At 36.7% G+C, this 12,254-nt stretch overlaps 1 non-coding gene across 1 annotated transcript; it reads left to right on the forward strand.

The window, feature by feature from the left end:
• The first annotated feature begins 11,822 nt into the window (after positions 1-11,822).
• LOC115293013 lies at positions 11,823-11,929 on the forward strand. Its single transcript, XR_003909286.1, has one exon. It is a non-coding gene; the product is annotated as a U6 spliceosomal RNA (small nuclear RNA).
• Positions 11,930-12,254: the final 325 nt, after the last annotated feature.

The following is a 12,254-nucleotide window of genomic DNA, read 5'->3' on the forward strand; positions in this document are numbered from 1 at the left end:
GACAAATCAAACAAACAAGCGAACCAAAAGGGGAGGAAAAGGTAGGGGGGGACAAAAACAACAAAAGGCAAAGGACACTTTAAAAGCATAAAACCAGAAGTTCCATCTACAAATAAAGAGCCGGGTGGAGACAGTGCTGATGGAAGAGCATATCCAAAGAGAGAAGTGACAGGGGTGTGGAGGAAGCAAAATTGAACATTGACCAGGCAGAGAGACTAAAAGGCTTAAATCATAAAGAGAAAGAGAAGAATATGGTAGGAGTTGAGGAGGAAAAAAAAAGATAATGTTACCCAAAGAAACTATATAGTCTGATTATTCCAGAGAGAGAGAGAGGAAAAGAAAGGTAACGATCGAGGTGTAGAATATGCATCAGGAGAATGGATTAAATGTGACTGTTTAAGCAAACCAATGACGAGAGTGCCCAGCCCAGTGGAGGGGAGAGATAAGGTAAAACATATCTGAATAGCAAGAATAGATCTAGAGTTAATCATGGCAGTGCATCATTATTGGTCTTGCCCCCATCTCCAGCACAGATGTGCATGTTTGCTGTAAGCAGGTCTTGCCTCCACTGCAGGTCCTGAGGCCACTACCTGAGGCCCTGCCTTGGTGGCTGTGGGGAGAAAAATGGTAGCACCCAATCCCTTCTTGAACCAAGCATTACAATTCACTCTTTTGGATCCCATCTCCCTGTGCCGCGGGTGTAGCCAAGTTGGGCTGAGTTGTATTTCCCAAGCCTCGCCTTGTTTCCAGATCCTAGTCCATGCACTCCAATGATACCGCCTGAAATGTACTCATGCAGGCCAACTGGCTTCCTAGCCAGGGATGGATTGGAGAGCAGTTTCTCTTGGGCTGCCTGGGATCAGGGAGCCTAGCCCCAGGAAAGTGCCACAGCTAGAGAAAAAAATCTCTCTCTGAATGCCCTGAGGTTGCAGATGGGATGATAGGATCCCTCTCCATCCAGAGCCAAGATTTTTCTCTTCTCCAGAGACCACTCTATGAGTGGTTTCAGCCTCTTTTTCTCTTCTCCCTGCCTCTCCATGGAGCGGGCTCCCATGCCTCTTTACCTCCAGCCCTGGCCCATTTTTATCTTCCCCAGTTCACAATCACACACCTATGTGGGTATCTTCTTAGCAGACTCCATCTCCTTTCCTCCCAGACTCTTGCGGTTCCATTTCTTATAACTTCAGTCCTTCTTTGTTTGAGAAATGCAGGTGGGCTAAAAGTACAAAGCTCCCTACTTCTCCACCATTTTGTCTCTCCAGTCTTTTTGTGTTTCTGATGGCCAGCAGATGATCCTTCTGAGTATCACTGGAAGACCACTAGTAGCCTAACACTGTATCCCAATGCCTACAGCATTCACCTCACTTCATCTCATCATGTAGGCATTTTGTCATCTCACATTACCACAGGAATAGGATGAGGTACAATACAATAATATATTTGGGGGAGTACCCATATTCATATAACTTATTATACTATATTTTTATAACTGTTCTATTTTATTATTAGTTGTCATTAATGTCTTACTATGGCTAATTTATAAATTAAATTTTATCATAGATAACATATGTATAGAAAAAAGCATAATAAAATAATAAGGTTCAGTTCTATCTACTTTCAGCCTACTGGAGGTCTTGCAATGTATCCCCTAAGGATAAGGAGGGGGGCTATTGAATCTACTCACAATCAGTTAAAAGGAGGAGTGGAAGCTTCCCAAACAATTGAATATAAACTCCAACACTTTCCAAAAGAGTTGAAATTATAGGAGAGAATTTAGCTTTTCTTGACTGAAACACTGCATACTGACTAGCAGCCCAAAAAGGCAAATTTATTCAAATCTACCTCCCTAAAACAAATGTCATCTTTCCTGGGGGAGTAAAATGGTGTGGAACTATATATCGGGTACACCATTTAAAGTTCCTTTTTAAAGAAAATTCCTCTACACACTCCTTCACATTAGATATATTTGCAACCTGGATAGGAGCTACACCTCATTTCAAGTGATAGCTAACTAATCCCTTGGGTCTCATCCTGATACTGTATTGTGTAATCTATGCATATACTATGCAATTTATATTGTCCAGTCTCTTAATAGATGTCTCTTTGATGGCAAATTCATTTTTAACAATCAAGCTCATTTCTAGTACAATGCACATTAGCTATTTTTTAACACATCCCCCATATTAAACTTCTCATAAAGAAACTAACTTTCCATACACTTAAACACACATACACACAGGCACAAATCCCTTCTATCAGGAAAATTTTGGAATTGGAAATCACTTAAATAGGGCTGGCACCCACCTCAAATGGCTGTGAGCCAACTAGAGCTACAATGGTAATTGTTGCAATATAAGAAGGCCTAAGAGTCCAATACCTCCTTCACAATACTTCACAAAGGGCAGGGTTAACATCTTGCCAAAAGGGGAAACATCTTTTCCATATACTAGAGTAGAGCAGTTTTTCTTGGGGGGGAATGGATGAAAAAAATGTGTTCCCCTCTTAGATAGCTAAGAGTAATTAAGCTCACACCATCACCTTTGCCCACAGTACCAAGCCTACCAACACTCCACCTCTCCTTTGGAGTCACCAAGCCCTGTGCTATGGACTGCATGTGCTCCCCCCCCAAGTTCAGATATTTTGAATACGATTGATGTGCTTATAAGAAGAGGCATGAGAGCTTGTTTCTACGGTCTGCTCTCTGCTCTCTGCCACTTAAAGACACAACGAGATGGTGGCCATCTATAAGCCTGGAAGCAGCCCTCGCCAGACACCAGATCTGTCACGGTCTTGATCTTGGACTTTTTAGCATCCAGAAATGTGATAAATAAATGTTTGTCGTTTAAGTCACTCAGCCTATGGTATTTTGAGATAGCAGCCCAAGGTACCCTGGGCACAGAACTTGCTTCCGGGAAAAGTGAAATTTCCCGAGAGATGGCAGGGTACGAGACTCCACGGGAATGAAAACAGAGCTCTAGAGAAAGAAGGGAGAATTGAGAAGAAAGGCAGCACTGAAAGAATATGCACACAGCTTGCGCTTCTCTGGGAGACCCACCTTCGGAATACCTCCTCTCATCATGCACCTCCATCAGTGCAGTACAGTTGGTTCTGAGGAAAACTAGTGAGGGAGGATATCAACTGGAAAGAGAAGCTGAGACCTTCCCAGTCATCTTATGAAGATTTTGCAGGTGAGAATTGCAAGGCTCTTTCCCCACTGGGATTTCTAAGGACACAACTACAACAGCATAGATTTCCAGCATCAGCAAGAAAGGCTCCTGGATTGGAAGTTTCCAGAAGTCAGAAAGAATGTGTATTCATTTTAAGGTGCAATTTTTACCCCCAGAAAAGTAGGCCATAGAGGCTTAACAATTTGTTATTGAAATATAAACAAGAGTTGATTGCTGTGTATGAAATGCGGCCATCTCTAGCTCTGTAGGTACATTTATCATTTATATCCTCTGCAACATTTTCTCTAATTCTCCTGGCTACACACAGTCTCTTTCGCCTTAGGATGTCCATTGCACATCATTATTTTGGGGGTAATTATCTTAGCTAAGCTTGAAATAAAGACATTTGTTTATTTTTTCTTCATCCTTTCCCCTGCCCTACTCCATTCCTGACCCCGTATACTATAAGCCCCTTGACTATCATATACCTCTTTCAGCCCACAGACTCTTCATTATGGGATGGAACAGAATGCCATACCTATAGGCAGTTCAGATTTTCTTAATCTGATTTTATACACAGGCAAAATGGTCTGCAGGTTATTTTTTTCTGTTTCCACTCCACATGACAGATTTATCCCTGAACAACATCACAATACTCATTCCTGATTTTATTTTGTAAAACAAATAATTACTGTTATACTTCCTATGCACATTACATAGGTATAATATTGCACATTTTTCTATTCCTTCTAACAACTAAAATTCTTCACTTATAAACAGTTTTACTATTTTTGGAAAGATTTATTTCTTCCAGTCTGTGCTGGATGGATATGCTCATTTCATCTACTTGCCTGATGTTATACCTCAGATTGAACTGGATATACTCCGTGGGGAGTCTGAGGATAAAGTTCAACTCACTAGATGACTAGTTAATCCACAGCGGCCAGGAAACTTCTGACTTCTCATTTGTAAAATGAGATTTAAAAAGCTTTATCGTGATTTAGTAAGCACACTCTATACCAAGGGAACCTAATAAAAGAAACCACACTCAAAGAGCTTAAAAATAAGACCCCCACTTGTAGGAGGGAACATGGTGGGGACTCTCATCTGGGGTCATTCCATTTCAAGTGCTTTACACATTAAAACGTTCCGATGGCATATGGGTTCAGATACACAATTTGTAAGAAAGCTGGCAAATGAATCCTAGGGGAGAGATTTCATCCTAGTGGCACAGAAGTGCAAGGATTAGAGACCCCACAGCTAGAGCAACCTAATGACAGAGAGAAAGGCAGAAAATATTAGAGGTTAATTCAGAGTAATAAAAGTTATGCAGGAAGTATAAGGCCCTTTCCTTTGCAGAAATATGAACAAGTTCTACACATCATGAGTAATACTCTGAATACCTACTTGTATTACCTACAAGATGGATCTGTTTAGTTTATAATCATACTGAGTACAATAACCATCAACTCTTTATTCGGGTCACAAAATTCCACCCAAAGCAAATCATGACCAGACTCCTAAACAGACACATATTTTTAAAAGTCCTTATTTGTCTACTTTCCACTCCAGAGAATGAGGCAGATCTGTCTACCCTTAGCTGTCTCGTATTAAATCAAGTCAGAGAGTGTCAGCTTTATTTACAAAATGGATTCATCAAAAAATCTCTCTTAGAATTGAGAATTCATTTTTATCTTTGGGCTTATTCCCTTTATTTGTTTCCATGTATGTGAATGGAGTATTTCTTGTTCTCTCTTGCTATGGAATTAATAAATGAAACCCAAGGTAACCGTTTACATGTAATCAACACCAGTAGTCCAAGCACTAAATAATTTTAATAAGAAGCATCTACGGTGAAGTCAAAGTTTTTTAATGAACAACCCTTTTTTCAGTTTCCTTTTCAATTTATACTTAAAGGAGATCAATTATTTTTATTTTTTTCAACCTATTTGTTTTATAGTCACAGAACTTAGACCTCAAGAGAACTTTGGAGATCATATAATCCAATTCATTTATTTTACAAGTAAGAAGAAGTAAGACATTAAATAGCATGGCCAAGTCCTGTGATTCCAGACCTGGTTTTTTCACCCCTTTATGGCATTTCCTCCCTGCTCTGTAGTGTTCCTAAGGGGGAAATCTTAAGCTTTATATCCAATTCCCATTTGTAATGTAGCTTCCAAAGATAACTACAAAAAAAAGCCTGCATATAAATCATGTTTGAATGATTTGGAATATGCCTATGGGGCTTCACATACAACATTTACCTTGAAGTCCAGACTTTATATTCAATAGTTAGTGTTTGTTGTGAAAAACAAAATCCCCTCAGCCAACACTGAGCAATTAATTAATCCTGGTTATCAAAATCTGGCTCCCAAGCATTTGATATTACACTTATCCATGATATTTAACTGTTAAATGATTTCCTGTTACTTGTTAAATACATTTACATATTTATAGGAAAAAATTGAGTTTCAGTTAAAACTCCATGAAAGCATGTGCTATTTGAAAAGAAGCTTCTGATGAAATGTTATTCTCTATTTTCTCAAATATAATTTGCAGCTGTGTATAAACAAACTTTCTAATTGCTATAAAAAGTCTAATTTTTTATTTCCTTAAATATAATTCATAGAGTCTGAAACAAACAGCTAAAAGGAGATATCTTTAAAAGATGGAAATTTCTATTCTACTCTTCTAATACTTTATTCAAAATAAAGCATCTTATGTCAAACTCAAGAATTAGCACTAACTTTAAAAAGACATCATTTCACTCCTGAGTAGTGAAACTGTTCTAGGAAGAAACAAAATCATCTGGTAACTGTAATAAAAGTAAATTAGAGTTAGCATTAAAAACTGTAAAAAAAAATGCTATACATGATAGAAATGTGTTCTTGCTTATTTATGTTTTTGTTTTTGAGTTAAAATGAAAAGTTTCCATTATTAAATGTCATACATATAAATAGCAGACAGCATTTATTTCTGAAATAGTATTTCAGAATGACTAGCTTTGTGGTATCTATTATTGGTATACATTAAATACAATGAAGGGTAACAGAATACGACAACCCAAAATGTGCTACTTGGCCATTTTGAGCTGAAAGCAATTAAAAAGAAACAGATACAAATAAAATGCTCTCTGCCCTTCCTCCATTTGCCTGAAAGCAGGACATAAAATTTGTAAAGATGTCCCTCCCTCCCTTTCTACCAGGAGGACAGAAGTTAATCACTGAAGACAAGAGTGGACACTTCCTGGCCCAGAGACACCACCAGAGGAGCCTACGTAACAATCCTCACTAACCCTTGTATTCCATTTGTTCCACCACAGATTTATCTTCACACAATTTGCCCTGTAGAAACTCAAGGTCCTTTTCCTTTGTCTTATCACTCGTCTAAAAATGTATTGTTCTTTTTTAAGATGCTCTATAAGCCCAACTTTTAACCAGCCTTTTGATTTACTCATCACTGAGTGCTCCCACATAAATGTATGATGCATTTCTTAATCCACTCCTATTTGTTTTTCTCCTGTTAATTTGTCTTTGTCACTCTAACTTACTGGGCCCCAGCTGGAGAACCTAAGCTGGGTAAAATAAAATATTTTCCTCCCCTACAATAAATTCGTAAACAACGTTAACAACTTAGAATTTAAGGTCAAAGCCCACATTGGCTATGTTCAGACTATATTTCCAGGATCTGACCCAGAACCTGATGCACAGCGAGTACTTAATAAAAATGTCTCAGTGAATGTGTAAGTAGGCATATGGATTCTCAGTGATCAACAACAAAACACACGAACCAACGTTAAGCAGAAATGAGATTTATCAAATGACGTTAGGTAGCTTCCAGGATTCCTATGAGAACTAGTAGGTCAGGCTTTAAGGCTTTGCAACTAGAAACAGCTCCCAACCAATTGTCACAAACCACAGGGTGTGACTGTTCTGGGGGAGAACCCTCTGCCTCTCACTGGATATAAACACTATGGCTTGCACTGCTAATATTGGGTGGCACTGGTCTCTGAACTTATACACCAAACGTATCATCTTTCTTGAGATTTCTTTACCAATGCAATTAGCAATCAACACACAGAGGTCACATTATTCTTTCTAAACTTTTCCCCCTAATGCAAGAAATGGATTCTGTCAACAAATGTAATAAACTTGGAAGAAGGCTCTTTCTCAGTCAAGCCTCCAAATGAAAATGCAGCCCAGTCAATATTTTAATGGCAAACTTGTGAGACACTGAGCTAAGCCATACCTAGAATCATGCCATGAAATCGAGGAGATAATAAATGATGAGATAATCGAAACCATGAGATAATAAATGTGTATGTTTAAAGTTGGTAAATTTGTGATTTGTTACAAAGCAATAGAAACTAATATACCTACTTATTGCAATTCAACTTTACTACCCTTACTTATCTTTTGCATTTTTCTTCACATTTTTAAAATTTAAAAAATTTTGTTTATTTATTATTGAGACACATACAGAGCATGAGTGGGGGAGGGGCAGAGAAAGAGAGAGAGAGGGAGAGAGACAGAATCTGAATCAGGCTCCAGGCTCTGAGCTGTCAGCACAGAGACCGAGTCAGGGCTTGAACCCATGAGCTGTGAGATCATGACGTGAGCTGAAGTCAGATGCTTAACTGACTGAGCCACCCAGGTGCCTCTCTTCACTTTTTTTAGTTGAAACTTTTTATTTTGATTAAACCCGCAGAAAAATCGCAAAAATGCTGCAAGAAAATCCATATATCCTATATCCAGATTCATCCATTATTACATTTTGCTCATTGCCTTTATCATCCTCTCTTTTTCTTATAGATATAGTTAGTGTGTGTGTATATACACTTTTTTCAGAGTCATTTGAGAGTAAATTGGAGAAATGCTTCATTTCTAAAACCTTTTTGTGTGTTTTTCCTTTAAAAATGGCTTTTTCTTGCATAGCAGTATAATTATGAAAAACCAGAAATTTAAATTTAGTATTCTAACCCACAGTTAACATTCAAATATCATAAATTATATCAGTGAAGTGTTTTGTAGCCAGGTTTTTATTTCTCTATCTCAGCTTAAGATTCACTTTGACTTATGGCATATCACTGTAGTTTCCTTTATATTAGAATTCTTTCTTAGCCTATGTCTGGCATTCTTGACTTGAGATTTTTGAAGCAACAAAGATCAATATTTATTTGAGGTTTCCTCATTATTGAATTCAACATATGCATTTTGGGCAGGATTACCAAGAAGTGATGTTGTGTCCTCGCTGCATTATATTAGATGCCATCTGATATTTGTATGTCTCCATATAGGTGATATTAACTTTGCTAACTTAGAAGAGGTGGTATACCCCATTATACTCTTTTTAATGGGTCTGCAATTTATAGGAGAATCTTTAAATAAGGAAAATTTCCTGTTCCTCATCAAACCTCACCTACTAGTTTTAACACCTATTGATATCCTAACTCCAAAATCCTTCTATATTTGTTTGTTGGCATTCCATTATAAAGAAGAGCTTTTTATGCTCCTTATTTATTTATTTACATTATTATAGATTCATGGATTATTATTTTATTCAATAAAATCCTTTATTATCATTTTTATAAGTCTAATTTGTCTCATTGGGAGCCCCTTAGAGCTGGCTCTTGTGTTCTTTTAATAAGTCTTCATCATTCTCTAAGCAATTCACTATTTTCTAGTATAACAAGATATCTCAGATTTATCTTATGCTTTCTCCATATTGGTCCTGGATATCAACCATTTCTCCAAGGGGCACTGGTTTCTGTTACGGAGTAGTATTTAAGAACCAAGATCTGGGCCCTTGGTGTGTTCATTGCTACTAGAATAGCATTGTTTCTAAGCTTCTTCAGTGTTCAAAGCTAGGAAGGATAGAAAAATGTATGTATGTGTACACACACACACACACACACACACACACACACACACACACTGTGATTTCATTATAATACCTCCCAAATTGAATGCACCACAGGGTGCATTCTAGTCTTTCGTCTTTCCATATTTGTAAATCCCTTTTCCAACATTTAAAAACCCACTCCCATTATTCTCAATATGTTTACTCATTTTCTCAAGCTGACAATATGCTAAAAATAACTCCAGAATCTTTCATTCATATTGTGGCAAGCAAACCTATTAGAATTCAGTAGTGTTTTGCTGTTGTTTTCTTTTTTGGAGGAACAGAATAAAATTTACATCCAGTAAAATGCACAAATGTGAAATGTTCAAATTGATGAATTTTAACAAATTAATCCACACTTTCATCAAGATATAAAATATTTCTTTCCATAATTCCAGAAAGTTCATTGATGCCACTTCTTAATCAATCCACCAATTTTTTAAACCATGGATTAGCTTTGCCTATTCTAGAACTTCAAATAAATTTAATTACACAGTAAATAAGTATGCCTTTGTTTACAACTTCTTTCACTCAGCAAAATGTCTGTGAAATTTACTCATATTTTCATCTATATCAGGAGTTTGATCCTTCCTATTGCAGAATAATATAATATGAATGTCCCACATTTTGTTTACCTATGCTGGTTGTTTCTGGTATTGGAGTATAATGAGCTGCATGCTATGAGCATCCTTGTGCATTTTGCCAAAGTGTTTTTATTTCTCTTGAGAAAATGTCTAGGAGTGTAATTGCTGAGTCATGGGATGAATACATGTTTAACCATATAAGAAACTGCTCACCTTTTTGCAAAGAGTCCCTTCAGGAGTTTACAATTTATACTCCCATCTTCTAGCAGTTCCATTTGCTTGGATACTTGCCAACAGATTTCTTGGCCATTCTGGGAGTTTTATAATGTCACCTCACTTTCACTTTTATGTGTTTTTCTAATGCCTGATGATTTTTGACCTCTTTTTGATATGTTCACTGACCATTTGTATATATTCCTCTGTGAACTGTCTGTTCAAGTCTTTTGCATTGGAACTTTTTTACTGTAGAAAATCTTTATATAGTCTGGACATGAGTTCTTTGCCAGATCTACGTTTTGCAAATCTTTTCTCCAAATTTGTGATTTCTTATTAATTTCCCTAACAGTCATTTGATATGCATCTTTTAAAAAATTTTGATGAACTCCAACTTAATCAATATTCTCTCTATGGTTATCATTTCTGCATTTTTTGTTTAATTTTGAAGAATATGCAGGTTTTTTTCTAGCTATCTTAAATTATTTTCTAAAGAAAAAGTATTAATGATTTTAATAATATTTATAATTTAAAATTATTATGGTCTATTTAGCTTTCTTTTCTTTACATTTTGTCTAATCTAGCAAACTAGCACTTTGTCTAGTTCTCAGTTGAAGGCAATTCTGACCTTCAGAGTGCATTTGGGAATGTCTGGAGACATTTCATCATTTTGTTTGTCACAACTGGAGGAAAGGAGAGCTCTCAGCATTTGGTGAGTAGAGGCCAGGGATGCTGCTAAACATCTTGCAATGCACAGGACAGTCTCCTATAGCAAAACTTTATGTATCTCAAAATGTCAGTAGTGCAAAAGTTGAGAAACGTGTCTAATCTGAATGGGATAGGGAAAGGATGGGAAAAGATAGGAACACTACACATATCTTGGTTTCATTAACTTATAATTACATGTTTGAGCCAAGAAAAAGTAAATAATAACATGACTCAGAGGCAAGTGCCTAGGTTGATCTGAAGTCATTGGCATTTCTTTGATCAAAGAAATCTAAGCCAATACTTTCCATGGCTAAAAAAGAAACAAAAATGAAAGCAGATAAGCCTCTTATAGAAGAAATCACATTAGTACAGGGTTAGTGCTCAAGCGAAATTAAAACAAATCAGAGACATTTTTCTGTCCATTATGTGCACAAGTCTCCCATAAAAATCAATGAAAGCCATATCTGTGTAACAGAGATCAGAATGCAGCTAATTCCAGCTCTAACTTGCTATCCCTTCCAGGGCTCATAAACCCCACAATAGTTGCTCAGGAACAGGAGGATCATGTGATGAATACAGCAGTTCAAGCCAAATCCTGGATGAATTGTCCATATCATTCTGTTCTCTGATTTATTAGGCAGCTGAGAAATCTTAAGGTTCTGGAGGTGATCACAACTGGAGCAGAACTCCAGGGAATAATCTCAAATTGAAGGGAGAGCCACTGCACTTCTAACTAGTTTGTTTCTTTCCATTATCAATGTGGCCTATATTTACTGTAGACATTTCTAAAATATAGAAAACTATAAACAAAAACATTATGTATGAAGTCATTGTCCAGAAGGTATCTCTATTACCTCTTTGGCAAATCACCCTTTAGGTGAAATTTGCCTATGTAATTCTTCTTTACCTACTTAAGATTTAACTTTATATGCAATTTTGCACCCTGGTTCTTTCACAAAGCATTTTCCCATGTGATTAAGAAAATTTTGAAATATTATTTTGATGTGAACCCAAATAGTCACCAGGTTTTATAATTTTTTCTTAGCAATCACTTATTTCTTATTAGACATCTAGATTACTTCTGATTTTTTATTATTCCAGATGATGGAATGAATTTTATGCAGATATACTGCTCCACATTTTTTATTATTTTCATAATATTTAATTTCAAACATAATTATACATTATTACTTGTATCATTTTAATACCCTTATATATATTGCCAATTTTTTTAGAAAAACATTGTATTGTGCTCGCTTCGGCAGCACACATACTAAAATTGGAATGATACAGAGAAGATTAGCATGGCCCCTGCGCAAGTATGACATGCAAATTCGTGAAGCGTTCCATATTTTTAAGTGTGCAAGAAGGCAAATCACAAATATTGCAGAGTAGGGAAATAATATATTCACAGGCACAACAAGAGAAACAGAGAGACACCATTAAGAGAACATTCCCTGAAACGACAGGCCCTGGACAGTCAATAAGCCTCCTTTAACAGAGAAATATTAATAGGTGCCCAGAGCACAACGAGGTTTCTAATGGTGACAAGAGACAGAAAACTAGCAAAAATGACAAAACGAAGAAACTCTCCCCTGAAGAACTTCCAGGGGGAAGTCACAGCCACAGAACTGCTCAAGGCAGATCTAGACAATATATCAGATCAAGAATTTAAAAAGCT

This window comes from Suricata suricatta, chromosome 5 (genome assembly GCF_006229205.1).
Source record: "Suricata suricatta isolate VVHF042 chromosome 5, meerkat_22Aug2017_6uvM2_HiC, whole genome shotgun sequence".
Taxonomy (NCBI): Eukaryota; Metazoa; Chordata; class Mammalia; order Carnivora; family Herpestidae; genus Suricata; species Suricata suricatta.